This window comes from Dama dama, chromosome X, assembly GCF_033118175.1.
Source record: "Dama dama isolate Ldn47 chromosome X, ASM3311817v1, whole genome shotgun sequence".
Classification (NCBI taxonomy): domain Eukaryota; kingdom Metazoa; phylum Chordata; class Mammalia; order Artiodactyla; family Cervidae; genus Dama; species Dama dama.
In genome coordinates, this window is record NC_083714.1 from 161780855 (window position 1) to 161808047 (window position 27193).

The 27193-nt window shown below is 45.5% G+C and overlaps 1 protein-coding gene across 1 annotated transcript in view; it reads left to right on the forward strand.

The window, feature by feature from the left end:
• The window catches only part of NLGN4X (neuroligin 4 X-linked), a 363690-nt gene that overhangs the window by 42187 nt on the left and 294310 nt on the right, over window positions 1-27193 (forward strand). The gene's annotated exons all lie outside the window — the stretch shown is intronic.

Here is a 27193-nt window from a genome sequence, read left to right on the forward strand (position 1 = left end):
CTGATTCATATCAATGTATGACAAAACCCACTGAAAAAAAAAAAAATAAACAAAATGCTATCAAAAAAATAAAATAAAATAAAAAAAAATAAAAAAATAAAAAGAATGCATGCACGTTTAGTTGCTCAGTCGCGTCCAACTCTTTGCAACCCCATGGACAGTAGCCCACCAGGCTCCTATCGGTGGGGATTCTCCAGGCAAGAATCCCAGAGTGGGTTGCCATGCCCTCCTCCAGGGGAATCTTCCCCACCCAGGGATTGAACCCAGGTCTCCCGTATCGCAGGCAGATTCTTTACCATCTGAGCCACCGGGGAAGCCCTTTAAAAGTATCTCAATATACTAAAAAGAGTATGCCTTAATGTATTTCAAATAAATAGCTAAGGTTGTTCATGAGTCAGCTGTCCATTCAAGCCCTGCTTATATATATGTGATTATTGTTTCTGCTTGTTCAGTCGGTAAGTCGTGTCCAACTCTGGCTTTTAAGTATCTGTTTACTGTTTAACCACTTAATTTCCCAGTCTTCACTCTAACAAACTTGAGTGGCTTTCCAAGATTTTAGGTGATTGTCAAGGTCATGTCCTTCACTGGACTCCTGCTTTCAACAAAACTAGATTTCCAAAGTCCTCTTCCTATATCCTGCCATAAAGAAATGCTAGGTTGTTTTTTGTTTTTGACTTCCCCAAAAAGCTAATTTGTAATGAATAAGAAAAGACTAATGCCGCCCCCGGTTTTGCGATTAACATGCAAATGTGAAAGGTATCGGGTGAGAAGCAGTTTGCTTTTTTTATCTTGTGTAGACGTACCTATTTTATCAAAGGAGTTGTGTGCACACACATTTCTCATCAGGATATACGGCTCAGTGATCAATAACATCACATTAATCAAATCCGTTTCTCTTGTGAATTCTGAAACTTCTTTTTTTTTTTTTGGTATTGTCATTTTCTTTTTGGAGGAACATTGGATATATGTAACCAGGGCGTGAAGTTGCACAAGTATTGGGTTGGCCGAAAAGTTGGAAACTGCAAGGAACTCCTTGGCCAGCCCCATACGTGTCTCCCTTCTCACGCCACCAACCTGTAGGACAATATCGGCGCTTGTCCTCATGTCAGCAGCTGCCCTGCAAGGAGCGGTCACGCAATTACGCAGGCCATCCTGGTTCTCAGGACAGGCCGTGGTTAGCAGGTCTGGAGTTTGAGCTCCAGACCACACAGCTCTGAATATGGGCTTCCCTTGTGGCTCAGCTGGTAAAGAATCCGCCTGCAATGCGGGAGACCTGGGTTCGATTCCTGGGCTGGGAAGATTCCCCTGGAGGAGGGAACCGCTACCCACTCCAGTATTCTGACCTGGAGGATCCCATGGACTGTATAGTCCATGGGGGTCGCAGAGAGTTGGACACGACTGAGTGGCTTCTACTTCACTGCAGACCACGAAACCCAAAAAGGAGCATGATATATAAGTGCACCGGTGAAGGGCTTCCCAGATGCCGCTAGTGGTAAAGAACCCGCCCGCCAATGCAGGCGACATTCGAGACTCGGGTTCCATCCTTGGGTCAGGAAGGTTCTCCTGGAGGAGGACATGGCAACCCACTCCAGTATTCTTGCTTTGGGAAATTCCCATGGACAGAGAAGCCTGGTGGGCTACAGTCTATGCAGTTGCAAAGAGTCAGACATGACTGAGCATGCATGCACGTTAATATATAACAAATCATGGATACTACATTAAATTATGGATACTATAGGTGTATGCTTTCATCATTAGGAATTTTGTGAATGCACCCGCTCCAATCTGTTAACCATACAGCACGTGTTTGTCAGCTGAAACTTGGGGTGCATGCAAGCCTGAATCTGGGTTGTTGTTGTTGAGTTGCCCAGTCGTGTCTGACTCTTTGCAACCCCATGGGCTGCAGCACGCCAGGCTTCCCCGTCCATCACCAGCTCCCGGAGTTTGCTCAGGAATGTCTGGGAGCTCCCTGGAATTTCATGTCTGAAAGTGACCTGCCCCAGAGAGAGAATCCACGGACATCCACAGAAAAGTGTGTGTGATACCGCCGCCCTGATGAGGGCGGGTCAGTCCCTCGGCGACTGTTGTCCCCCGTCAGTCATGATCAGAATTGAGAGGAAAGGACTGCTTGAGGAAGCGCCTTCAGTCATCACGACTTTTGTATTCTGCTCCCCTGAACGATTTAACAAAGGGCATTTGTAGGGTTCAAACCAGGCAGTTCAGAGATCCCATTTGTGCGTGTCTGAGAGAACCAGGCGATGTGACTCAGCAGGCTTCCGGGAAGTGGGTGATTAACATCAGGATGGAATGGACTCGTTTTCTCTTTTCTCTGGCGCGTTGTCGGGACACCACGCCCGGGCGTGCTGGGGGGACCTACAATAAAATATTAAGAAAAAATATTTTTGTTGTATGTGATTTGGGATATTTTGCGTAAACATATGCCTTTTTCTCAGTTGTTTTTTTTTTTTTTTTTAATTGGAGCCTAGTTGCTTTAGAGAGTTGTGTTTTCTGCTGTGCAAGAGAGTGACTCAGTTATATGTGTGCATATATCGCCTCCTTGGTGAGCCTCCCTCCCAGCCTTCTAGGTCATCACAGAGCCCCAAGCTGAACACCCCCTGCTATATGCCAGCTTCCCACTAGCTAGCTATTTTACTAGCTCAGCTGGTAAAGAATCCACCTGCAATGCAGGAGACCCCGGTTCAATTCCTGGTTTGGGAAGATCCCTTGGAGAAGGGATAACGCCACCCACTCCAGGATTCTTGGGCTTCCCTGGTGGTTCAGCTGGTAAAGAATCCGCCTGCAATGCGGGAGACCTGGGTTTGATCCCTGGGTGGGGAAGGTCCCCTGGAGAAGGGAAAGGCTACTCACTCCAGTCTTCTGGCCTGGAGAATCCCATCGACTGTATAGTCCGTGGGGTCGCAGAGAGTCGGAGACGACTGAGCGGCTTGCACTTCATTTCACTGTGTATGTAAGTCAGTGTTACTCTCAATTCATCCCGCCCTTTCCTTTTGCCCATGTGCCCACGAGTCTGTTCTCTACATCTGTGTCTCAATGCCTACCCTACAAATAACCTTAATAGCAAAGAGCTCACAGTCTGGATTGTAACCCAGAAAGATACAAAGCACCCCAGTGTTTGCAACCTGGACCTGGGAGCCACCTAGATGTCCACCAACACACGAATGGACAAGGAAACTGTGGTACATATATATGGTGGAATATACTACATAGCCATTACAAAGATTGAATTTGAGTCAGTTGTTAGGACGCAGATGATCCTAGAGCCTGTCATTCAGGGCAACTTAGAAAGAGAAAAATAAATATTGCATGTTGATGAATATGTATGACAGCAAGGACATCCAACCAGGCCATCCTAAGGGAGATCAGTCCTGAATATTCATTGGAAGGACTGATGCTGAAGCTGAAGCTCCAATCCTTTGGCTAACTCATGTGAGGAGTTGACTCACTGGAAAAGACCCTGATGCTGGGAAAGATTGAAGGTGGGAGGAGAAGGGGACGACAGAGGGTGAGATGGTTGGATGGCATCACCGACTCCATGGATGTGGCTTTGGGTAAACTCCGGGAGTTGATGATAGACAGGGAGGCCTGGTGTGCTGCAGTCTGTGGGGTCGCAAAGAGTCAGACACGACTGAACGACTGAAATGAACTGACTGATGGAATGTAAGAATATGCCTCTAAGGTGCCCTGCCTCCTTCCCTTTCCGTGGTGACTGCTGAAATAAGATTTTCCACTGCGTTCCTCAATACTTATTGAAGCGTGACATGGGGTCATGGGGAATGGAACAGTTCGGACCTCAGTGAGGTATCACGTAACATAACCTCACGAACACCGTTAGCAAACGGGACTGGAGATGTGGTCCCGTTCTGTTAGTTGAACCTTCCAGAATCCTTCTTGGCAGGCGGTTGGAATTGTTTTTTTTTTTTTTTACTGTCCTGGGTCTTCATTGCTTTGTGTGCCTTTTCTACTAGCTGTGACGAGCGGAGGTTACTCTCTAGCTGCGGTATGTGGGCTTTTCATTGCGGTGAATTCTCTTCTTGCAGAGCACGTTCTCGAAGGTGTACTGGCTTCCATACTTGCAGCTCGTGGGCTCAGGAGTTACTGAAGCACGTGCGGTTAGCTGCCCCGTGGCCTGGGGGAATCTTCCCAGACGAGGGATCGAACCCTTGTCCCCTGCATTGGCAGGTGGAGTCTTAACCTCTGGACCACGCTCGAAGTCCTGGCGATTGAAGTCCAGGAGATTCAGTCTTCTGTGTTCCCATCACAGGACAAGGCCATTCAGAAGGTTCTCAGTAAATGACGGGTGAACGCAGGTCAACACCCTTTCACAGGGATATGTGCTTTCTGGAAACCAGTAGCTCTAAGGTCTAGTCCGGGCTGAGTGGCTCAGGGGAGCAAGTCAAGGACACTGCACCAGCCCTTTGACCTCCTTCCTGTGTTGTCTGCTGACCAGTGAAGGAATCAGCCTGGCGGATGCAGTTTTATCCAGGGATAAGAGGTCCCGTCCTATGCCTGAAGCTTTTCTGCCCAGCGTCCGAGTGGATGAGACTCTTTCCCACTGTGCAGACCTTCTTCAAACCTTTAATATCAGATGGAGGTAAAGAAAGTCATTCCAGCCCACGTTTGTTGTGTTTCAGGAGACCAAACATCTTCTTTTCACCCCAGGGGTGGGACTCCTTTGCTGGATCAGTGGATAAAAGAATCCGCCTGCCAATGCAGAAGACTCGGTGTTCGATCCCTAGTTCAGGAAGATCCCCTGGAGGAGGGCCCGGCAACCCACTCCAGTATCCTTGCCTGGACAATCTCCATGGACAGAGGAGCCTGGTGGGGCCACAGTCCGTGGGGTTCACAAAGAGTCAAACATGACCCAACGACTAAGCAACAACCACCACAATGGAGCCTTGATTGTAGAGAACTTTTATTTCCCCGCTATTTGTTCTGGTCTGGTTCATATGCACGGAAGACTATAAATTATTTAGCATTGACTTATCTGTAATTAAGTCTTCTAAACGGACTACGATTTCAGCTGCTGTGTTTTCCTCTCAATTACTTAGAAAATTTAAGGCTTCCTTGGAGGGGATGTGGAGTCTTTCCCTTGTCCTTTTAATGGTAATTGATTGGCTTGCTCAAATTAGGCTGTTCTGGGAAGAAGGTTAACAAATAAAACCTGGCAAGGTGAGAAGCAGGTGGCGTCGGATGAGTGAAGGGCTGTCTGTCCTGGATGTGTGTCCTCATTAATTTCTCACCTTCCCCAAGTTGCAGATTCATCAGGAAGGGTAACTTGAAAAAGGAGCGTATATCAGCTACAGAGTTTCAGTTTTCCTAACAGGTGTTCCTTTGGTCTCTTGTGTCATTGGCATTTGCATGGGTTTTTTAATTTTCTGTTGGTGTTTTGTTGGTCAGGCGTGTCTGACTCTTTGTGACCGCCATGGACTGTAGCCCACCAGGCTCCTCTGTCCATGGGGATTCTCCAGGCTAGAATACTGGGGTGGGTTGCCCTTCCCTTCTCCGGGGGATCTTGCCAACCCAGGGATCCAACCCACGTCTCTGGAGTCTCTTGCATCTCAGGCAGATTCTTTAACACTGAGCCACCAGGAAAGTCCCTCGAGTCTTTTATAATCTATTAAACATCTCCGCTGACTGAATTCTCTTGACATTGTAGGTTTAATTTTTTTAAATGTTGAAACCACAGACTTCCTCAAAAATCAATGGATGAGGGGAACTGAGGCTGAATGCGGAATCATGGTTGGTCATTTGTTATTTTATGGTTGGGAACGTCAGATTGGAGTCGAAGCGTTTTACAATGCCTGTAGTGTAATCTTCTTAAGCATTTTCAAATCATTTGGTTTTCTGTGGTTAAGTCTCAGAACAGATCTCTGAAAGTGATGTGCCATGAACCATTTTTAAAAAAAAAAAAACAATGTTTTTTGGTTAATTCTTTACTTTTAAGGCATGTGGGTTATTTTAGTTGCAGCATGCAAACCCTTAATTGAGGCTTATGGGAGCTAGTTCTGAGACTAGAGGTCAAATCCAGGTCCCCTGCATTGGGAGCAGACTTTTACTCACTGAACCACAGGGAAGTCCCTAAAATATATATATATATTTTTTTTTCTGAAAGCAGTAAAGTGGCAGTGTGAATGAGTAAGGCTTCAGGAACATCTGACTCAAAAGGAATTGATCTGAGGATAGAACTCGTTTCCCACCATGGCGTCATCTTGCTTTCACACTTCTGAAGGTTCATGAATTGATCATATGCCTTCAGGATAAACTGGAAGGATGCTTGTGTTGAAATGGCTAGAGGGCTTTGGAAAGAAGTGTCATCGTGCGTGACATTTCAGGGCTTGGAGAGAACCCTCTGGAGCTCTGATGGTGTGCCTTTGTTTTATGCCAGCTGCTGGTTGAGAAGCTTTCCAATTCATTTCTTTCTCAGGCCATTCTGTTGGGAGATGCTACATCAGTCATTGCAATCTCCCTGAAAGGCACCATCTTTAAGTCTCAGCATTATGTCCGCTGTATTTTTCTCAGCTAGTCTTTTTTTCTTAACTTTTTATTTTGTATCGGGGTATAGCTGATTAGCAATGTTGTGATAGTTTCAGGTACACCATGAAGGCCCTCAGGCATACATATACACTTATCCATTCTCCCCAAACTCCCCTCCCATCCCGGCTGCCACGTGACATTGAGCAGAGTTCCCTGTTCTCAGCCAGTCTTCTTGAAGAAAAGAAAGTGGAAGTTGCTCAGTCGTGTCTGACTCTTTGCAACCCCACGGACTGTACAGTCCATGGAGTTCTCCAGGCCAGAATACTGGAGTGGGTAGCCTGTCCCTTCTCCAGGGGATCTTCCCCACCCAGGAATCACACCAGGGTCTCCTGCATTGCAGGTGGATTCTTTACCAGCTGAGCCATCAGGGAAGCCCTCTTGAAGAAAGGGGTCATGGAAATGCATTTGTGTCGCTTCCCACTGCTTTTGCAACGTGTTCATTTCCTCCTGCCGCTGAACAGATGATCACAAAGTTGTTGGTGTGAGCAGGACACAGGGAGGTCAGTGCTGCAGCTCAGGTGTCTGGGGCAAAAGCCAGGGTCTGCAGGGTCAGTTCCTTCTGGAAGGTCTAGGGGAGGGAGGATCCACTGCCTTGCCTTCTCCTGGTTCTGCCCCTCCTTGATTCCTGCTCCCTCGTCCCATCACCTCCTCTGTCTCCTTCATCACCTTCTCTCACTCTGACCCCTGCTTTTTCCTTTCAGTTGTTTAGTCACTCAGTCCTGTCCCAATCTTCTGCTACCCCAAGGACTGTAGCCTGCCAGGCTCCTCTGTACCTGGGGATGCTCCAGCCAAGAAGACTGGAGTGGGTTGCCATGCCCTCCTCCAGGGGGATCGTCCCGACCCAGGGATCGGACCTCCATCCCCCGTGTTGGCAGGCTGATTTTTTTCCCCATTGAGCCACCTGCTGAAGGAGGTCCCCTCCTCCTTTTAAGGAACTTATAATTCCTCTGGCCTCACCCGGATGAACTGGGGACATCTCTCCATCCCAGGACCCTTCGTTTGATCACGTCTGCATTGTCCACATAAAGTTCTCTGCCAGGGAAAGCTGTGTGTTCTCAGGAATTCTGGAAGTACAGAAGTGGATGGCTTTGTGGTATGTATGTGTGTTTGGCTGGGGGTGGAGTCGTTAAAAAAAAAAAAAAAAAAGCATCAATTGATGCTTTTGAACTGTGGTCCTGGAGAAGACTCTTGAGAGTCCCTGGTACTGCAAGGAGATCAAGCCAGTCCATCCTAAAGGAGGTCAGTCCTGGGTGTTCACTGGAAGGACTGACGCTGAAGCTGAAACTCCAATCCTTTGGTCATCTGATGCGAAGAGCTAACTCATTGGGAAATACCCTGATGCTGGGAGAGATTGAAGGCGGGAGGAGAAGGGGACGACAGAGGATGAGGTGGTTGGATGGCGTCACTGACTCAATGGACATGAGTTTGAGCAAGCTCCGGGAGTTGGTGATGGACAGGGAGGCCTGGCGTGCTGCCGTCCATGGGGTCGCAAAGAGCCGGACACGACTGAGCGACTGAACTGAACTGAACTGAATTGGAGTCATTCAACCTACCACACGTTGAAGGCGGCACTCCTGTGAGTGTCAGGGGATGAGTCTCAACTCTCACCTTCAGTGATGTCTGCCACACCCATCCCCTTCCCTGGCGTGGTCTCTCCTCCGTCGGTCTCTCTCTCTCTCTCTCTCTCTCATTTTGGCCACACCTCGTCTCTTGTGAGATCTTAGTTCCTGAGCCAGGGATGGAACCTCTGCCCGCTGCAGTGGAAGCCTGAGGTCCTCACCCCTGGACCCCCAGAGAAGTCTCCTCCTCCATCTCTTGTATAACATTCTCGTTCCTTTTTTCGCCCTTTCTTCTTAGCATCCTCTTCACTTCCATTCCACCTGCTCGCACCCCTTCCTTCTCTTCGACTCTTTGCGACCCCATGGACTGCAGCACGCCAGGCCTCCCTGTCTATCACCAACTCCGGGAGTTTACCCAAACTCATGTCCATTGAGTCGGTGATGCCATCCAACCACCTCATCCTCTGTTGTCCCCTTCTCCTCCTGCCCTCAATCTTTCCCAGTATCAGGGTCTTTTCCAATGAGTCAGCTCTTTGCATCAGGTGGCCAAAGGATTGCAGTTTCAGCATCCATCCTTCCAATGAATGAATGCTCAGGGTTGATTTCCTTTAGGCTTGAGTGGTTCAATCTCCTTGCAGTCCAGGGGACTCTCAAGAGTCTTCTCCAGCACCACAATTTGAAAGCATCAATTTTTCGGTGCTCAGCTTTCGTAATGGTCCAACTCTCACATCCGTACATGACTACTGGAAAAATCATAGCTTCCCGTAGATGGATCTTTGTCAGCAAAGTGATGTCTCCGCTTTCTAATGAGCTGTTTAGGCTATTGTCTGTGGATTTGCATAGAGTTGGACATGACTGAGTGACTAATGCTTTCACTTTCCTTCCTTTGCCGACCTTTCTGGGGAGCTAGGAAAAAAAAATCCCGTTCAGCCTTCTGACTCCATTCCACCCACACATCCCTTCTCGGGGAAGCCTTCCTCCGCCTGTAAAATTCCTTATTTCACAGCATCTCACGCTAACTGGAAACCCTCCCTGTTTACTGAATGTTTCACTTCTCTCCCAGACTAAACATTTCGCGTATCGGAAACATTTTGTGTTACTATAACCACCACGTCATCTCTGACAGTGCTTATGCACCGTCAAAACTTTTTTGAATAGAATTAATGTTATGATAAATTATGATAAGCTTATATATTATATTATAAGCTTGTAACATAATTATAATAAATGATAATCATGTTGTCATAAAAATATGCATTAGTAGCAGTGAAGGCTACGTCTAGAGCAGTGGTCCCCGACCTTTTGGTACCGAGCTCCGGTTTCATGGAAGACAGTTCTCCCAGAGACCAGGAGTCGGGGGTGGTAATGTAATGATTCAAATGTATTGCCTTAATTTTGCTCTTTATTATTATTACATTAGCTCCAGCTCAGATCATGAGACATTAGATCCCACATGTTGGGGACCCCAGGTTTAGAGGTATATCTCCCTACTTTACCATCAGTCTCTCTTCGATTTGCTTGTTCATGTTCATTTCCATAGTATGTGTATGTTTGGTGGTGGTTTCGTTGCTAAATTGCGTCCAGCTCTTGCGACCCCATGGACTGGAGCCCGCCAGGATCCTCTGTCCATGGGATTCTCCAGGCAAGAAGACTGGAGTGGGTTGCCATTTCCTTCTCCAGAGGATCTTCCCGACCCAGGGATCGAACTGAGGTCTCCCGCGTGGCAAGCTGATTCTCTACTGTCTGAGCTATGAGGGAACGTCTGTGTAAGTGATGATGGGGCTTCCCTGGGGGGACTAGTGGTCATGAACCTGCCTGCCAGCGAGGAGACACAGGAGCCACGGGTTCGATCCCTGGGTCGGGAAGATCCCCCGGAGAAGAAAGTGGCTACCCATTCCAGTGTTCTTGCCTGGAGAATCCCATGGAGCCTAGCAGGCGACAGTCCAAAGGCTCACAAGAGAGTGGACTAAACAATGACAAAGTCAGAATGGGTGGCTGAGGGACTCAGGGATCCCTGATGGTTCACTGTGCCGCCTGCTAGAATTCATTCATCTGCACGGAGTTGGCAGAAGATGGCCAATGTCCCCGGTGACCCGAGCGGTCCCCCTTCTATTCGGTCAGACCTAATGTCCCTGAGCCTTCTTGATCTACGGGTGCAGGTGAAAATAAAGTTCCCTCCTGAGCACACAGAACATTTGTCTCTGTCTCTCGGAAGAGACAGGCTAAATATTGCTGTCTTCTGATGCAATATTGTTTTCCTCCAAGAGGCGCTCAGCCTTCACTTAAAAGAAAAATGTTGGCCGGGCCGGTGGAAATGAACTGATAACCTTGTTTGGCGGTGGGGGGACAGGACTCTGCTCCAGGGTAGCTACTAAAGAGTAATGTTTTCAAAATAACACTGAGAGATGAAAGTGAACGTTAAAAAAAAAAAAAAAAAATGCTGTCAGCGATTTAGACCTTCTCAAGGTCATGGGGAGAATTGCTTAACTGGAGTTATTGTCACTCTGATCTCATATATATATATATATATATATATATATTTTTTTTTTTTTTTTCCCTTGAGAAATGGCCTAGCCAAAGATTTATTTTTTTTCTCTTTTTTTTAAAAATTTTTTTCCCTCTTCTATTTTTTTTCTTCTTCTTTTTGTTTTTGTTTTTTTTTTAACCCAGTTCTGTTGCTTCTTTCTATATTTATAAACAGAGAAACACCCAATGTTAATTGTAATCAACGGACACAATAGGATGGAACCTGTTCCTCTGGTGGAGTTTTATCAAGGAAGATTGAGTTGAAGGCTCTCTCTGTTGTGGAAATTAGTTGCTTTGTTCTGTCCAGGGGCTCTTGTTTTAATTTCTCAAGGGGATGAACTCTCTAAAGCTACATATTTAATTTTGTTAGACAAAAGGAGCTAACTTTGCTTAAAACGGGAAAGGCTTTTAGTGTCCTGAGTAACTTGTCATTTCCTGTGTGAAGGTAGCTGCCTGCAGCATTTTAGTCCTTAGATATGTGCGTGCTAAGTCGCTTCAGTCGCGTTTGACTCTTTGCAACCCCATGGACTGTAGCTTCCAACGCTCCTCTGTCCATGGGATTCTCCAGGCATGAATACTGGAGTGGGTTGCCATGCCCTCCTCCAGGGGATCTTCCAGACTCAGGGGTCGAACTTGGGTCTCTTGCATTGGCAGGCAGGTTCTTTTACCCCTGGGGAGAACCTCTGGCTCTTTTCCCCAGCGCCACCTGGGAAGCTCAACTCTTAGGTGACAGAGAGAAAGAAGGAAATGTCTTTGGGAAGGCAGAAAGGTTCAGAGGGCGCAAGGCACATCCCAGCCTTGCAAGGGAGCAACACGCCATCTCTTGCTTTACCTTCTTTGAACCCGAACTTTGCTGGCCTCCCTGGGTCTTATAATTGCTTTTTGGTCCCGAGAGACAAGCACTTGCTCCCTCAAACTGTTGGACAGTTGAGTCTTCAAGGGCCCAGAGGTCACGCCGGGTAAATCTGCCATCGGTGCCCATGTAGTAATATGCTGTGAACCCAGCCGTGATCGCATTGGGACATCCAGGTTAGAGTGCTCACCCCATTATCAGACCACGGTGCCCCTCACGTAGACCAGGGGATTTCTCTCCTTGTAGAGGAATGCCCTACGATTTACGCAAATGGCTCTTCTCTCAACTTTAGCCTACTGTCACCTTTTCTCTAACAATTTTTTTTTTTTTTTTTAAATAAGAATCAATTTTTGGCTGCACTGGGTTTTTGCTGCTGTCCACAGGCTTTTCTTTAGGTTGCAGTGATCAGGGGTTGCTCTTGACTTGCGGAGCATGGGCTTCTCATTGTGCTGGCTTCTCTTGTTTCGGTAATTATGGCTCTGGGCTCAGTAGTAGCATCTCCTGGGCTTACCACAGACTCGGTAGTCATAACGCACGGGCTTAATCGCTGCATGGCTTGCGGGATCTTCTTGGACCAGAGATGGCACCCATGTCCCCTGCATTGGCAGGCGGATTCTTAACCGCTGGACCACCGGGGAAGTCCTACTACCGTGTTTTAAAAGATAACTGCAGAGTCACGGATGCTCACAGGAGATGGCTGACCTTAGGCATGCTCCTTTCCCGCATGTCTGGATGATGCTGTTGCTAAGATAACATGACCCGAAGCCTCCTGCTTTTACCTTGGGCTGTATGATTGTTTTAGAACCTTGGTGAACAAAAGCCTGCCTTTTTTCCTCTTTGTCATGCTATAATCAGTGGTTTGATTTTTTTTTTTTAGTTATTAGCACAGGGGAGTTTTGTTAGCTCAGAACTCCAGAAGGTCAAGTTGCCATTCTATCACTGCCAGTCCCATGGAATTTAGGATTCTGCCATTCTTGTTGTTGTTTAGTCGCTCCATTTTGTGCAATTCTTTGCAACCCCGTGGACTGCAGCACACCAGGCTTCCCTGTCCATCACCATCTCCTGGAATTTGCTCAAACCCATGTCCATCGAGTCGGTGATGCCATCCAACGATCTCATCCTCTGTCGTCCCCTTCTCCTTCCGCCTTCAATCTTTCCCAGCATCAGGGTCTTTTCCGAAGAGTCAGTTCTTTGCATCAGGTGGCCAAAGTAGTGGAGCTTTGTCTTCAGCATGAGTTCTTCCAGTGAATATTCAGGACTGATTTCCTTTAGGATGGACTGGTTGGCTCTCCTTGCAGTCTGAGTGACTCTCAAGAGTCTTCTCCAACACCACAGTTCCAAAGCATCAGTTCTTCGGTGCTCAGCTTTCTTTATAGGCCAACTCTCACATCCACATCTCCTGGATTTTACTTAGCCTCTGGCATTTCAGTCAGTCAGCTATTTCAGCGTGCACACGCATGCGTGTACACACACAGACACACCACACACACCTACAAGGGTGACTCTTTTCTGTATAGGTGATGTAGCAGATTTACCTTAATTATCACCAACAAGATCTCTGATGATGATCCAGACTGGGGATGTGTAGGGCATCAGGTACCCACTCCTTTCATTTCTGCAAACATTTCTATCACAGCGTCATCAGTGAGCTTCCTGGTTACACAGACTGGCAAAATGTCTTTCCACAAGGCGAATGACAACCTCCTCAGTACCGCCTTCCGTTTTCAAGATCACAGCTGCACTGAAAGCCTTCCATGCTGGCGGTGGATTTAGGAACTCAAACTATGGAGGGACTGACCTAAAGGCAACCACTTTATATTAATGCTTTATATTAGTGATGCCAGATATCTTGAACTTAGAACGGAGGTAAGGGGCAGCAGGAAATTTAAAGCTCGATCAACACGTAACGGATTTATTGTTTCATCGTTTCGGTCCTGCTGAGTAGAATGTTATAATACTGAAGAGACTTTGTATCCTAGTGGTTGTAAATACAGAATTTGGAAAAAAAAAAAAAAAAATAGTGTGACTTCTGATATCACATTTACTTCCTTAGACAAGTTTCAAGTTCTTGAGAGCATCCACCGTCTTCTCTGTAAAGTGGGTTGAGAACATTTGCTCTCATCACCGTGTGTGGGGTGAGAGAGAGAGCCTGGCATTCAACCTGGACCTCTGTTGCCATTCAGTCAATGCCTCTCGAAGAGTGATTTCACGCAGACAAAATAGTTTATTTAAAAAAAAAATTTTTTTTGCAATGATATGACCATTTTCTGAATTTGTCATTCTTCAGTTGCTAAGTCATGTCTGACTCTTAGGGACCCCAGGGACTGCAGCATGCCAGCCTTCCCCGTCTTCCACTGTCTCCTGGAGCTTGCATACATTCGTGTCCATGGAGTCGGTGATGCCATCCAACCATCTCATCCTCTGTCGTCCCCTTCTCCTCCCGCCGTCAATCTTTCCCGGCATCAGGTTCTTTTTAAATGAGCCAGTTCTTGGCATCATGTAGCCAAAGGATTGGAATTTCAGCTTCAACATCAGTCCTTCCGATGAATATTCAGGACTCATTTCCTTTAGGATGGAGTGATTTCATGGCTCTCAAGAGTCTTCTCCGACACCACAGTTTGAAGGCATCAATTCTTTGGCACTCAGCCTTCTTTATGGTCCAGCTCTCACATCCGTACATGACTACTGGAAAAACCACAGCTTTGACTAGACGGACATTGTCGGCAAAGTGATGTCTCCGCTTTTTAATAAGCTGCCTAGGTCTGTCCCATGTTTCTTTCCAAGGAGCAAGTGTCTATTTACCTTATGGCTGCCTTTGCTGTCTGCAGTGATTTTGGAGCCCAAGAAAATAAAATCTGTCACTGCTTCCACTTTTTCCCCTTCCGTTTGCCATGATGTGATTAAATTCAGACTTCTTTCTCAGAGCTGTTTTAGATTCACAGCAAAGATGAGAGGGAGGTCCAGACAGTTTCCATTCACTCCCTGTTCGTGTTCCAGCTCCCCTATTATGAACACCTCTCACCTCCACCCCCAGAGTGGGGTATGTGTATATACATATATATTTAACTAAGGAATAAACAACATTGCCACATGGTCACCACCCAAAAGCCATCCTTTGCATTAGAGTTCACTCTGGGTCTTCTACATCCTATGGGTGAGGACAAGCATGTAACGACATGGATCCATCATTGGAGTGTCCTAAAGAGTCTTTTCAATGTCCTTACGGTTCTGTACATCACCCTTCCCACCACCCCAGTCCTGGCAACCACTGATGCTTTTACTGTCTCTACAACGCTGCCTTTATCAGAACATCACCTGCTTGAAATCACACATTCTGTAGCCTTTTCAGATCAGCTGGTTTCACGGAGTGAAATCCATGCATTGATGGTTCATCCATATCTTTTTTATAGCCCAGTAGCTCAGTTCTTCTTTATCATTGAATACTCTTCCAGTGATCTGGATCGACCGTAGTTTATTTATCCATCCAGCTACTGGGAAATATCTCGGTTTCTTCCAAGTTTCGACCATGCTCACTAGAGATACTAGAAACACTGGCGTGTGGATTTTTGTGTGGCTACAAGTTTTCAGCTCCTTTGGGTAATTACTCAGGAGTGTGATTGCTGGAATCTACTATATTTGTCACATCCTATGCAAGGGAAGACTCTGGATTTTCTTCTTGAATACCAAAACAGTGGTATGCCTCGGGAATGACAGCACACTTGGCAAAATTAGGCTTCCAAATTCGGTGGCGATGTGTTTGCCAAAGGGATTAATCACACCTATTTTTAGGATAGCATTTCTGGCAGGGGAAGCAAGCAAAGGGAGGAAGCATTTGAAAATGCCCACTTCTCCACGGACCAGCCCATCCTAAAGGAAATCAACCCTGGACATTCACTGGCAGGACTGATGCTGAAGCTGAAGCTCCCAATATATTGGCCAACTGATGTGAGGAGCCAGCTCACTGAACAAGACCCTGCTGCTGGGAAAGATTGAGGGCAGGAGGAGAAGGGGACGGCAGAGGATGAGATGGTTGGATGGCATCACCAACTCCATGGACATGAGTTTGAGCAAACTCCAGGAGATAGTGAAGGACAGGGAAGTCTGGCATGCTGCAGTCCACGGGGTCACAAAGAGTCAAACACGGCTTAACGAGTGAACAATCTCTCCCCAGATCAGCTTACTGATGCCAGTCCCTTGGACAAGGCTCGTATATGAGACAGATCTACCTTCATAAACAGCCATGCTTCCGCAGCAAAGCTCTACCTCTGAGAACTTAAAAGAATTAGACAAATCTAATATATCACTGATGCTCCACAAAGTTATATCTGATCCCCTGTCCTCTCTCTTCTCTTCTGTAAATTGCAAATTTTTTTTTTTTCCACATTATCACAGACTTTCCCCACCAAAGCTTCTCTCCTGGGGAAACTGGTTGGATTTAATTTTCTGTATATCTAATCCTAAAATTGGAAAGTTAATCCCACAGTACTGTTTAGATAAACTATTGGGTTTTCTTTGGCAAATCCAAGAATATGGAAATTGTCATATATTGCTGATGTGTTTTGTATAAAAGACAAAAGGGTAGGAGATGGTCCGTCATTCTGAACAGTTTCTGGCATGGCTGCAAAGTAGCTATAAGGCATTCTTCTGCTTTGATTATTGTTGAGTCCTTTAGTCATGTCTAACTCTTTGCGACCCCGCGGTCTGTAGCCTACCAGGCTCCTTTGTCCATGGGCCTTCCCAGACAAGAATACTGGAGTGGGTTGCCATTTCCTCCTCCTGGGGATCTTCCTGACCCAGGGATCCCATGTCTCCTGAATTGGCAGGCGGATTTTTTACCATCTGAACCACCAGGGAAGTCCAAAAGAGGTGTAAATGGCTTAGAGGAGGCTTCCCAGGTGGTGCGGTTGCCAAAGACTCCACCTGTCATTGCAGGAGACCCACAAGACGCAAGTTTGATCCCTGGGTCAGGACGATCCTCTGGAGGAGGACATGGAAACCCACTCCAGTATTCTCGCTTGGGAAATCCATGGACAGAGTAGCCTGGCGGGCTATAGTCTTTGGAGTTTGAAAGAGTGAAACATGACTGAGCGACTAAGCACACATGCAAATATCTCATAAATAAATTCCTTCCCCATCACTGAAAGCTCTAAACGTCCATGCCTGCATGGCACATTGGATACCCAGCATGAGAATGAAATGAAATTCACTCCCAAAGCACGCCACTGGGAAGTTTCACAACAGCAGCTGCAGAGAGAAGATCCTAAGAATTTGGGATCTTCAGGTGGTTGGAAGGGCAAATTAAAAAAAAAGAATAATCCCAAATAATCAAGAGTTAGAACACCATGGGCACTTCAAAAATCTTCCATTATTCTAAGTAGAGGGCTTCCCTGGTGGCTCAGTTGGTAAAGAATCCGCCTGCAATGTGGGAGACCTGAGTTTGATCCCTGGATTGGTAAGATCCCCTGGAGAAGGAAATGGCAATCTACTCCAGTGTTCTTGCCTGGGAAATTCCATGGATGGAGGAGCCTTGGAGGCCTACAGTCCATGGAGTCGCAAAGAGTCAGACATGACTGAGCAACTAATCACACATTCTAAGCAGAACTGATTTCCAATCTAAAACTCGACTCTGAATGATACAGTCCACTGGAGGTCAGAGTCTAGAATCTTAACTCATGCAGGGTCTCCAAAGATAGCCTTCTCTTGCTTTTTTTTCTTGGAAAGCTGTGTGATGATGTGTTTCTTCAAATAGCAGAATACATCGAGCTTCTCTACCAGTCTAGTCGGGAGGACCTTGCACTTCCCACTGCCGGGGGCTTGGGTTCGATCCCTGGTCAGGGAACTAAGATCTCATAAGCCATATGTCGCGAACAAAACCCAAAAAAGCAGAGTACATAATGGATGGAAAGATTTGCTTTCCAAGAAGCAGTGGACTTCATAGAAAATAGTCAGAGCCATTGAGTCTCTCATGAATTCCGGGTGAAGACTGGGACAGAAAAGAATGTTCAAGGGAGTTATTGAGGGGGAAAATATCAGTAAACAGAAAAGAAATGGAACATTTGGTCATTTGTGCATGCTCATGGGCTGCCCAGTTGGACAAACGATGCTTTAGAAAAGGGTATCCACCTGCACACACCCTCAGACTTTGACTTTCTTATTTTTCCTTTGAGAAAAATTTCATTTCAACAAAGAAATACTTGGTGGTGTATTTTTTTTAATGTTTGTTTATTTATTTATTTTGGCTGTGCTGAGACTTTGGCTGCACGCGGGCTTTGCTTTAGTTGCAGCGAGCAGGGTCTGTTCTTCTTGGCTATTCACAGATTTCTCATTATGATGGAGTCTCTTTTTATGGAGCACAGGCTCAATAATTGTAGTACATGGGCTTTCTTGCCTCAAGGCATATGGGATCTTCCCAGACCAGGGATCGAACCCGTGTCTGTTGCATTGGCAGGCGGCTTCTTAATCGTTGGACCATCACGGAAGTTCCCCACGTTGTCTTCAAAGCCAAACTGCTAGTATTGTTTAAGGCCCAACAACAACCTCAAATAGCTAATTCTTGCCCCAGGGTCCACCCCCTCCCTCACAAGCATGCCTGCCCTGAGAGGAGAGCTTCTGGGGAAGACAGTCCTTGAGATGGGCATAACAGTTTTTTTGTATTTTGTTTTTTTTTTGGAGGGAAAGCATTTAGAAAAATGAACAATAGGTTCACAGCAGACATGAGTATGAAGTTCTGAGGCTGTTAAACTGTCTCCGGTTAAAACTGGTCATTCAAAAAAGGAGAGTTTTTTAAGACAGTCAATGGGAATTTGCTGTGTATCTCAGGAAACTCAAACTCTAGGCTCTGTATAAAACTAGAGGGGTGGGATGGGGAGGGAGGTTCAAAAGGGAAGGGATATATGTATACCGATGGCTGATTCATGTTGAGATTTGACAGAAAGCAGCAAAATTCCGTAAAGCAATTGTCCTTCAATAAAAAAATTAATTAAAAAAAAAAAAAGAAATACAGTAAAAAGCAAAGAAAGAGAGAGGGACTTAAAGTCCAAAGCCTTAGTTTAAATCTTGGACTTACACCTTATTAACTATATAATACTGATTCATTTATTCTCTCTTTTCTTCAATTTTTTAACCTGTTAAAAGGAGGGTTATGTATGACTGTATTTAGGGTTACTGTAAAGATCACATCATTTTAAACCTAAAAAAAAAGAAACCAAAATGAGGGTGTACCGCAAGCCAGCTTCATTAGTCGGTTTGTTGTTTTCCTTTTTCCCCTTATTATCGGATGTGTTCTTTCCAGAAAGGCAGCCGTGGCTGATAAGTGACATAATGCCCCTTTCAGAAAGCCTTTCACTCTTGGGGTTGTTTTCCTTGTCTTTTCTTTAAAAACCAAAGTCACAGAAAGTCCTCGTGGTAGAGGGCTTTTTGTCTGTCCTACGGGAGGCCCATCGGGCTGGTTCAGAGGCACCACTGCCATTTCATCATTCCCCCCCTTTTTCTTTCCTGTTTCTGGAACATTGCATGAGGTTAAATTAAACACAATTATCTCAGTTTGCATTTCCTGGGGAAGTCTGTCCTTCTAAGTGGCTCTTTGGAGGAGCTCTCTGAATCCTGTGGGTCTTAATTCCGTGAGGTCCTTTCATGACATTATTACCTATTGTAGAAATTTGTCCAGTGGTCAAGCATGCCTGTGTGGAAGCCAGGTTTTCCTTTCACCATAATTTGGCTTTTTCTGAGCTTCTAACCTGATGCTGGGAAAGATTGAGGGCAGGAGGAGAAGGGGATGACAGAGGATGAGATGGTTGGATGGCGTCACCGACTCAATGGACATGAGTTTGTGCAAACTCCAGGAGATGGTGATGGGCAGAGAGGCCTGGCGTGCTGCAGTCCACGGGATCACAGAGAGTCAGACCCGACTGAGCAACTGAACTGAATTGAGCTTCTACAGTGAGAAGTATTGACCCTCTCCCGACAAACCCTGGCCACTATCAATAGCACGCTTTACCTTCTGCAGCTGGTATAGCCTGCATTTCTTCAATACACTTTATACCCGATAAATACTCTGATGGCGTGCAGGTAGGTCTCTGTATTATGAGATGAGAAGTGAGGGACTCAGCTCCCTTCTGTTTATTTTTAAAAGAGACTGTTTATTTTTAAGGAGTTGCTTTCTTCTGAGCAGGAACCTGCTCACGAAATCCACCTGGGGGGCTGCCATATTGAGCTGGCATTGTGACCCGATCTGATCCTTGGGTCTCTTTCTCAGATGATGGATGTTGCTGGAACTCACTTATTCCCCAGTGCAGACAGCTGTGTTTCCTCTTGCCTGGAGGTCCCTTCCTATGATCTAGAAAGCTCTTCTCTGTGGATTGCAGGCTGTCTCTCCTTCCTGCCTCTTGTGATCCATCTTCACCATTTTCTTTAAAGAGTTTTCCTTCCTAACTTCAGTCTTGTGTGGTGTGTTCAGTCGCTCAGTTGTGTCCGACTCTTTGCGACCCCATGGACTGTAGCCCTCCAGGCTCCTCTGTCCGTGGGCTGCTCCAGGCAAGAATACTGGAGTGGGTTGCCATTTCCTTCTCCAGGGGATCTTCCCCACCCAGGGAGCAAACACAGGTCTCCTGCATCTTCTGCATTGGCGGGCAGATTCTTTACCATGGAGCCACAGTCTTGTTAAAACCAGTGAATTTCTGATATTCTTGAGTGTGTGTGTGTGTGTGTGTTTAAATTGGAGGATAATTGGTATACAATGTTGTGTAAGTTTGTGCTGTCCCTCAGTGTGAATCAGCTGTATGTATATAGATCCCCTCCCTCTTGATTCACACCTCACCTCACCCCTCTAGGTCATCACAGAGCCCCGAGCTGAGCTCCCTGTATTATATAGCGGCTTCCCACTCGCTGTCTATTTTACACGTGGTCGTGTATATGTGTCAGCGCTGCTCTCTTAATTCATCCCGCCCTCTCCTTCCCCCTCTCTGTCCACGAGTCTGTTTTCTATGTCTGCATCCGTATTCCTGCCTAGCCTAAATAGGTTCCTCAGGACCATCTTTCTATATTCCATATATATATGCCTTAATATTAGATATTTGTCTTTCTCTTTTTCACTTCCTTTCCTCTTTATGACAGACTCTGCATTTCTCCACCTCACCAAAACAGACTCAATTCTGTTCCCTTTTTATGGCTAATATTCTGCAGCCTAGAAGTCCATCAACATGAATGGATCAAGGATCTGTGGTACATACACACAATGGAATACTGAGTGTATTTTTAAAAGCTTTCCATTTGGGAAGTAAAATCAAGCATCTAAATGGCTCTCCTTGAAAGAGGGTGAAAGTGAAAGTCGCTCAGTTGTGTCCGATTCGTTGCAACCCCATGAACCCATGGAATTCTCCAGGCCCGAATACTGGAGTGTGGATAGCTTTTCCCTTCTCCAGTGGCTCTTCCCAACCCAGGGATCGAACCCAGGTTTCTTAAATTGCAGGTAGATTCTTTACTGTCTAAGCCACCAAGGAAGTACCTCTAATAAAGTGAAGTGAAGTGTCATGCAGTCCTTCCTGAGTCTGTGTAACCCAAAGCCCTATAGCTGACCAGGCTCCTCTGTCCAGGGGATTTTCCAGGCAAGAGTACTGGAGTGGGTTGCTATTTCTTTCTCCAGGGGATCTTCCCAACCCAGGAATCGAACCGGGGTCTCTTTGGAGGTTCACATATTTGTTTTCATAATGACCTAATTAATTAAAAGACAACCTCAAAAGAGGCTAGATGTTTTGTATATGGTTGTTTTAAAACCTCTTGGACATGATCACCCTGCCCTCCTCCAGGATCTGAAGCTCCTTCAGAATTCAGTCTTAAAACAGCAGTGTCGTGGTGGTGAATTCCCACTTGGTGGAGAGTCTGCCAGGTGAAAATCTAACATGAAGGTTTCATCTGCATGTGTATCATGCACTCTGAGTGATACTGCCGGGGGTGTGGGCCAGTGGAAAAGAACAGGCAGTAACAGAGATGTGCTAACGGATAATTAAAGGTGGGGGAAATAGAACCGTCATGCAGAGGATTTAATTGGGTTTAATTGGGTTAAGAGGAATAGGCCAGAAGGAAAGAATAGCTCTTAATAGGAGGTCTGAAAATAACCAAGGAAAGCATTCATTGCAAAAAAAAAAAAAAAAAGCTGTGCATCTGATGATTGTAGTGCAAAAGAAAATCTACCTTTTTATATCCTGCTCTGTGCAGAAGGAGGTGAAGGGGGGAAAGAAATCTTTCCATATATATGTGTATACGTGTGTGTGTGTGAAAAGTGCAAAATCTGAAAGTGTTAGTCACTCAGTAGTGACCGACTCTTTGCTACCCTCTGGACTGTAGCCCACCAGGCTTCTCTGTCCATGGGATTCTCCAGGCAAGAATACTAGAGTGGGTCGCCATGCCCTCTTCCAGGGGATCTTCCGCACCCAGGGATCGAACTCGGGTCTCTTGCATCGCAGGTGGATTCTTTGCCATCTGATACACATATAAGAAAAGCAAGAAAGAGTTCTGAGTTGCGGAAGGGGAGATGCCACAGGTTATACGTCAGAAAGGATAGAGTTATCCTTAGGGTTTCAGGATTTCTCCAGTAAACACTTGGGAGCTTCTATAACACTGAGCCTTGCTGTGTCCTTTTTCTTAGACACGGATCACAGGAAACAGGTGGGAGACACGGCCGAAAGCAGTGGGTTTATACATGCCACCATCAGTTCTGTTCTTCCCTGGATTGCTTCTCCACGGCTTTAATGAGTGCTAACTCCATCTGGGTACATAGCACCCAATTGTTTTGTATTGTTTTTCGAGTATAGTGGGTGTACAATGCTGTGTTAGTAGGGGGAACAATGAGAGCTTGACACAGGGCATTCCTTACTTGGCTTGCAGAGGTCACACCAGTAGATCCTCAAAACTAGATCTGAGTTTTAGGTGATTTTTTTTTTTTCCACTTTGCTTTATTAATGGGAGGATTAATTGCTTCTCAGTGTCTTGGTTTCAGCTGTACAATGCAAACCAGTCCTAACTATATATGTACTATTTGCTATTGGAGTATATGGTTAGGGACTTTGGCAGTGACGTGTACACACTGCTTTGTTTCAAAGGAACCTCAGTTTTTAAGGTTAGATTCCATTGAGACTGGTTGAAAGTTGTCAAGTGCCAAAGATTCTAGCACTGTTGATTTCCTCTGTCAAAGGGCAAACACTAGAGGCCCTCTTTAGGATGAAATTTCTGCTGACAGGGAGCATAGAGCCTGGGACTTCCCTGTGGTCCAGTGGTTAATAAGACTTCACCTTCCAACGCAGGGGCTGAAGGTTCCATCCCTGGTCTGGGAGGGAGGATCCCACATGCCTCGTGGCCAAAGGAGCAAAAACATAAAGCAGAAGCAATATGGTAACAAAATCAATAAAGACTTTAAAAATTAATAATAATAATAATAAAATGGAGGCTGGATCATGGGACTCAAAGGACGTTTATATCTGGAGGATGAATGGAGTTGTCAGAAAGGGAGAGGTTTACCAGCTACCCAGAGGAGATGAGCTAAGCAGACAAGCTTTGAAAGCTGACCTGGCCTTCCACATCCGGGTGCTTTCTGACTTCTCCCTGCATCTCGTCTCTTCCTTTTCATGGAATAACCTTTGCCGAGGACCTGCTGTTTCCCCAGAATCAGTATTAATCATCTGTGGCCTTTGACCTTCCATTGCTCATCGTCTGGCAATGAACGTCAACCTGGAGGAACTGACTCTGACATAATGTGTGTTTCTGGATGCTCCCCGCTGTCCATAAGCCCTTGTAGGCTTGTATCCACAGGCTTGAAATTCAAGTCCTTCACTCCTCTGGTACCGTGTGACCGAACACCTTGGACTTGGCTCTGTCTCTGTATCTGAGATGTTCAAACACATCTCCCAGACGCACCATCTCAAACTGAGCCTGCACAAGTCCAGGGTCCCACAGGAGGGGAGGGGAGAAAGTAGATCAAGCATTTGCTCAACTCTACTAATTTATACTTAGGCTTGACCTCATCTTCTGGAATGTAGACTGTCTTCAGATGGAGGTTGGATGGATGTATCTTCATATTGATCAAAGTGGGTTTCACAGTGGAACCACTGACTAGCACCTTAATAAGTAATTACAGCTAGCTCTCATTTCTTTAGGGGACATGTCTTGTACTAAATGTACATATGTTTACATACACGTAAGTGAAAATGAAAGTGGAGGTGGCTCAGATGGTAAAGAACGTGCCTGCAATGCGGGAGGCCCGGGTTCGATACCTGGGTCGGGAAGATCCCCTGGAGAAGGAAATGGCAACTCACACCAGTATTTTATCTGGGAAATCCCATGGACAGAGGAGCCTGGCCAGCTACAGTCCACAGGATGGCAAAGAGTTGGACATGACTGAGTGACTAATAACTTTCACACATGCGTGAGTATTTATATATATATAAGAGAATATGTATATACAGTCATACACACATGTATTCCCATATACCTACATGCAGTAATATGCATAAGTGTCATTCTATTTTATGCTCATTGTGCAAAAAGGATATGGAGACATTCACGCATATTTCATCATGTGTATTGGATCTCTTGATTTATACTTTTCATCACATTTAGAAATTTTAGTCAATACTTTCAAACAAATTTATTTTTATCCCTTCTTCCCTCTTGGGGTTGCATTTACATTATTTAAGATTTTTGGGGGGAAAAAATAAAAAAGAACATGGCGGCATTGATGGCCAACAACCTTCTCTGTGGTTGCTAGTGGGTTGGCCAAGTTCAGGAGGTATGTTCCTAACCCTTGCCCCATACTCCTACCAGATGTTTAATCCCTGGATGAGACAATGTTTTGATGCCCAGGGGTGGATATTGGAGCCTGTGTTTCAGATTGCTCACGCTTGACCCATCTATCTAGAAATGGGTAGTCAACATCACATGTATTTTATCGATGATCTGCAACACAAGGAACATTGACCAAGGTGTTGTAGAGGTTTCCAAAGAATGGAAAGGTATACTTCTGAGCCCAGGGAACTTAATTCCTCAGTGGGTTGGTTTAAAGATAGACATACAAACATACACATACATTCACATTTCATATATTACTGGCTTAGATGTAGATGAATGTATATTTTAAAACTTGTTGTTTAGTCACTCGGATGTATCCGACTCTTTGTGACCCCATGGACTGTAGCCCACCAGGCTCCTCTGTCCATGGGATTCTCCAGGCAAGAATACTGGAGTGGGTTGCCATGTCCTCCTCCAGGGGAATCTTACTGACCCAGGAATTGTACCCCGATCTCCTGCATTGACAGGCAGATTCTTTACCACTGAGTCACCAGGGAAGGCTGTATTTTGAAACTGTATACGTGTAGCTACACATATGTATATATAATTTGAAGTATAGTTCAGTTCAGTCACTCAGTCGTGTCTGACTCTTTGCGATCCCATGGACTGCAGCACGCCAGGCCTCCCTGTCCATCACCAACTCCCAGAGTTTGCTCAAACTCATGTCCATCGAGTTGGTGATGCCATCCAACCATCTCGTCCTCTGTTGTCCCCTTCTTCTCCTGTGTTCAGTCTTTCCAGACTCTGTGAAATAACCCTGTGTGGTCAAATATGGGAAGAAGGCAATAGATTTTTTGTATTGGACAGTGAGTACAAGGACTCCATGAATGTTAGGGGTAAAGAGAATTAGTATTCATTCTGAATCTGGCTGTAGACCTCAGGTGCTTGAACCTCTAGTGACATTTTAATCCTGCTTATAGAGGGTTTGTGGTCTTGAAAAAGTACATCCATTAAGAACAGGGTTGTAAGGCTGAGACTGCCTTATCTGCTTCTGACACCACTAATCTTCCTGTATTCTTCAGTACCAGGGGTCTCCCCTGAACTGTGACTTCCTGCTTCACTGGAGACCTTTCTGTCCCCACGACTTTCATATTTCATGTACACTCTGGGCGTTGGTTTAGGCGCTAAGTCGTGTCTGACTCTTGTGACCCCATGGACCATAGCCCACCAGGCTCCTCTGTCCATGGGGATTTCTCAGGCAAGAATACTGGAGTGGGTTGCCATTCCCTTCTCCAGGGGAATCTTCCCAACCCAGTGATCAAACCTGGGTGACCTGCATTGCAGGCGGATTCTTTACCACCTTGCCACCTTGGGAAGCCCACGTACACTCTGCCTTGAAGATAACAGTCAGTTTTCTGAGGACCCTCGGGCTGAAGGTGAGTGATGAGGTCACTTCATCCAAGTCCTCGTGGCTCCGTCCAGGAAGCAGAAGCCCTGGGCGCAATGTGATGTTTCAGAGGTCTGTTGGCTAATTGGTGACCAAGGCAACGGCAGTCTTGGGTGACCTGGCTCTATGTGAATGATGCCGTCAGCCTCTGCTGCTTTTTCTGGATTGTGTGGGCAGCTGGTCTGTCTCCTCGGGCCTGGAATGTAACCTTGGCGTTGATATTTTCCCTTCTCTCTTATTTTCTGATTTTTAATTAATTTATTTTAATTGGAAAAGAATTACTTTACAATATTATGATTTTTTTCCCATGCATCAACCTAAATTATCTTTTAAAATTTCAGATATTTTTAAGTGCGTGGAAAGATCAATTTTGGAGAGAAACCTATAGAGATATGCATCTCCTAATGGAAATTTGCACTGTACGATGAAAGAAAGCGAAAGTGTTAGTCGCTCAGTTGTGTCTGACTCTTTGTGACCCCATGGACCGTATAGTCTGGCAGGCTCCTCTGTCCATGGGATTCTCCAAGCAAGAATGCTTGAGTGGGTTGCCATTTCCTTCTCCAGGGGATCTTGCTGACCCAGGGATCAAACCCAGGTCTCCCACATTGTAGGTGGATTCTTTACCGTCTGACCCACCAGGGAAGAACTGTACAATAACCATTCTCAGAAAATGTGCACTGTATGTTAACATATAAATTAAAAATATTTACATATATTCATATATATATATATATATATATATTAAGCAAATACATCTACTGTCATACTAAAAAATAGAGTATCACCATATCTTTGTATAGCCATATGAATTGCTTCCCAGAATAGAGTAGCTACTGTTCTAGGTTTTGGTTTTTATAATGCCCTTGCTGTTTTTCTATTTCAGTACAAATACAGCTTTATAGTTTTATACAATGCCATAAAATAACATCACATCATATGTCTTTTTCTGTGACTTGCCCTTTACTTGGAGGGTGTATGTGTTTTGACTCAGATCTTCGTTTTATTCATTTTTCACTGTTGTATAATATTCTAATATACTAACATGTACTTATCCATTCACCTCTTGGTGGATGTCTGGGATTTTTCCAGTTTTTTTTTCTATTATAGTTTTGCTTGCAGATGGAACTTTCTGGGCAGGTCTCCTGACTCGAATATCAAGGAAGCTCTCTAGGAGACACGCAGACTATTTAGGCTATATAGTTTGTATGCATGCATTGTGTGTATGTGTTTATCTGCACCGGAGTCGTTTGCATGCTAGATGCTCCTCTATGTCACAGAATTGTTTTCCCCGGGGGACCACACTAATCTGTCACCAGCCTGGCATGGAAGTGCTCCACGCTGTGTCTCAATACTTGGTCCCTCTTGGCTTTTGCATTTTTGCTGACCCTAAGTGACCCCTTCTCTCTTTCACCAATACCCGATGAGTTAATCTCTCTAGTCCTGTATTAAGACCCTCTGCATATTTGAGTCCTTACT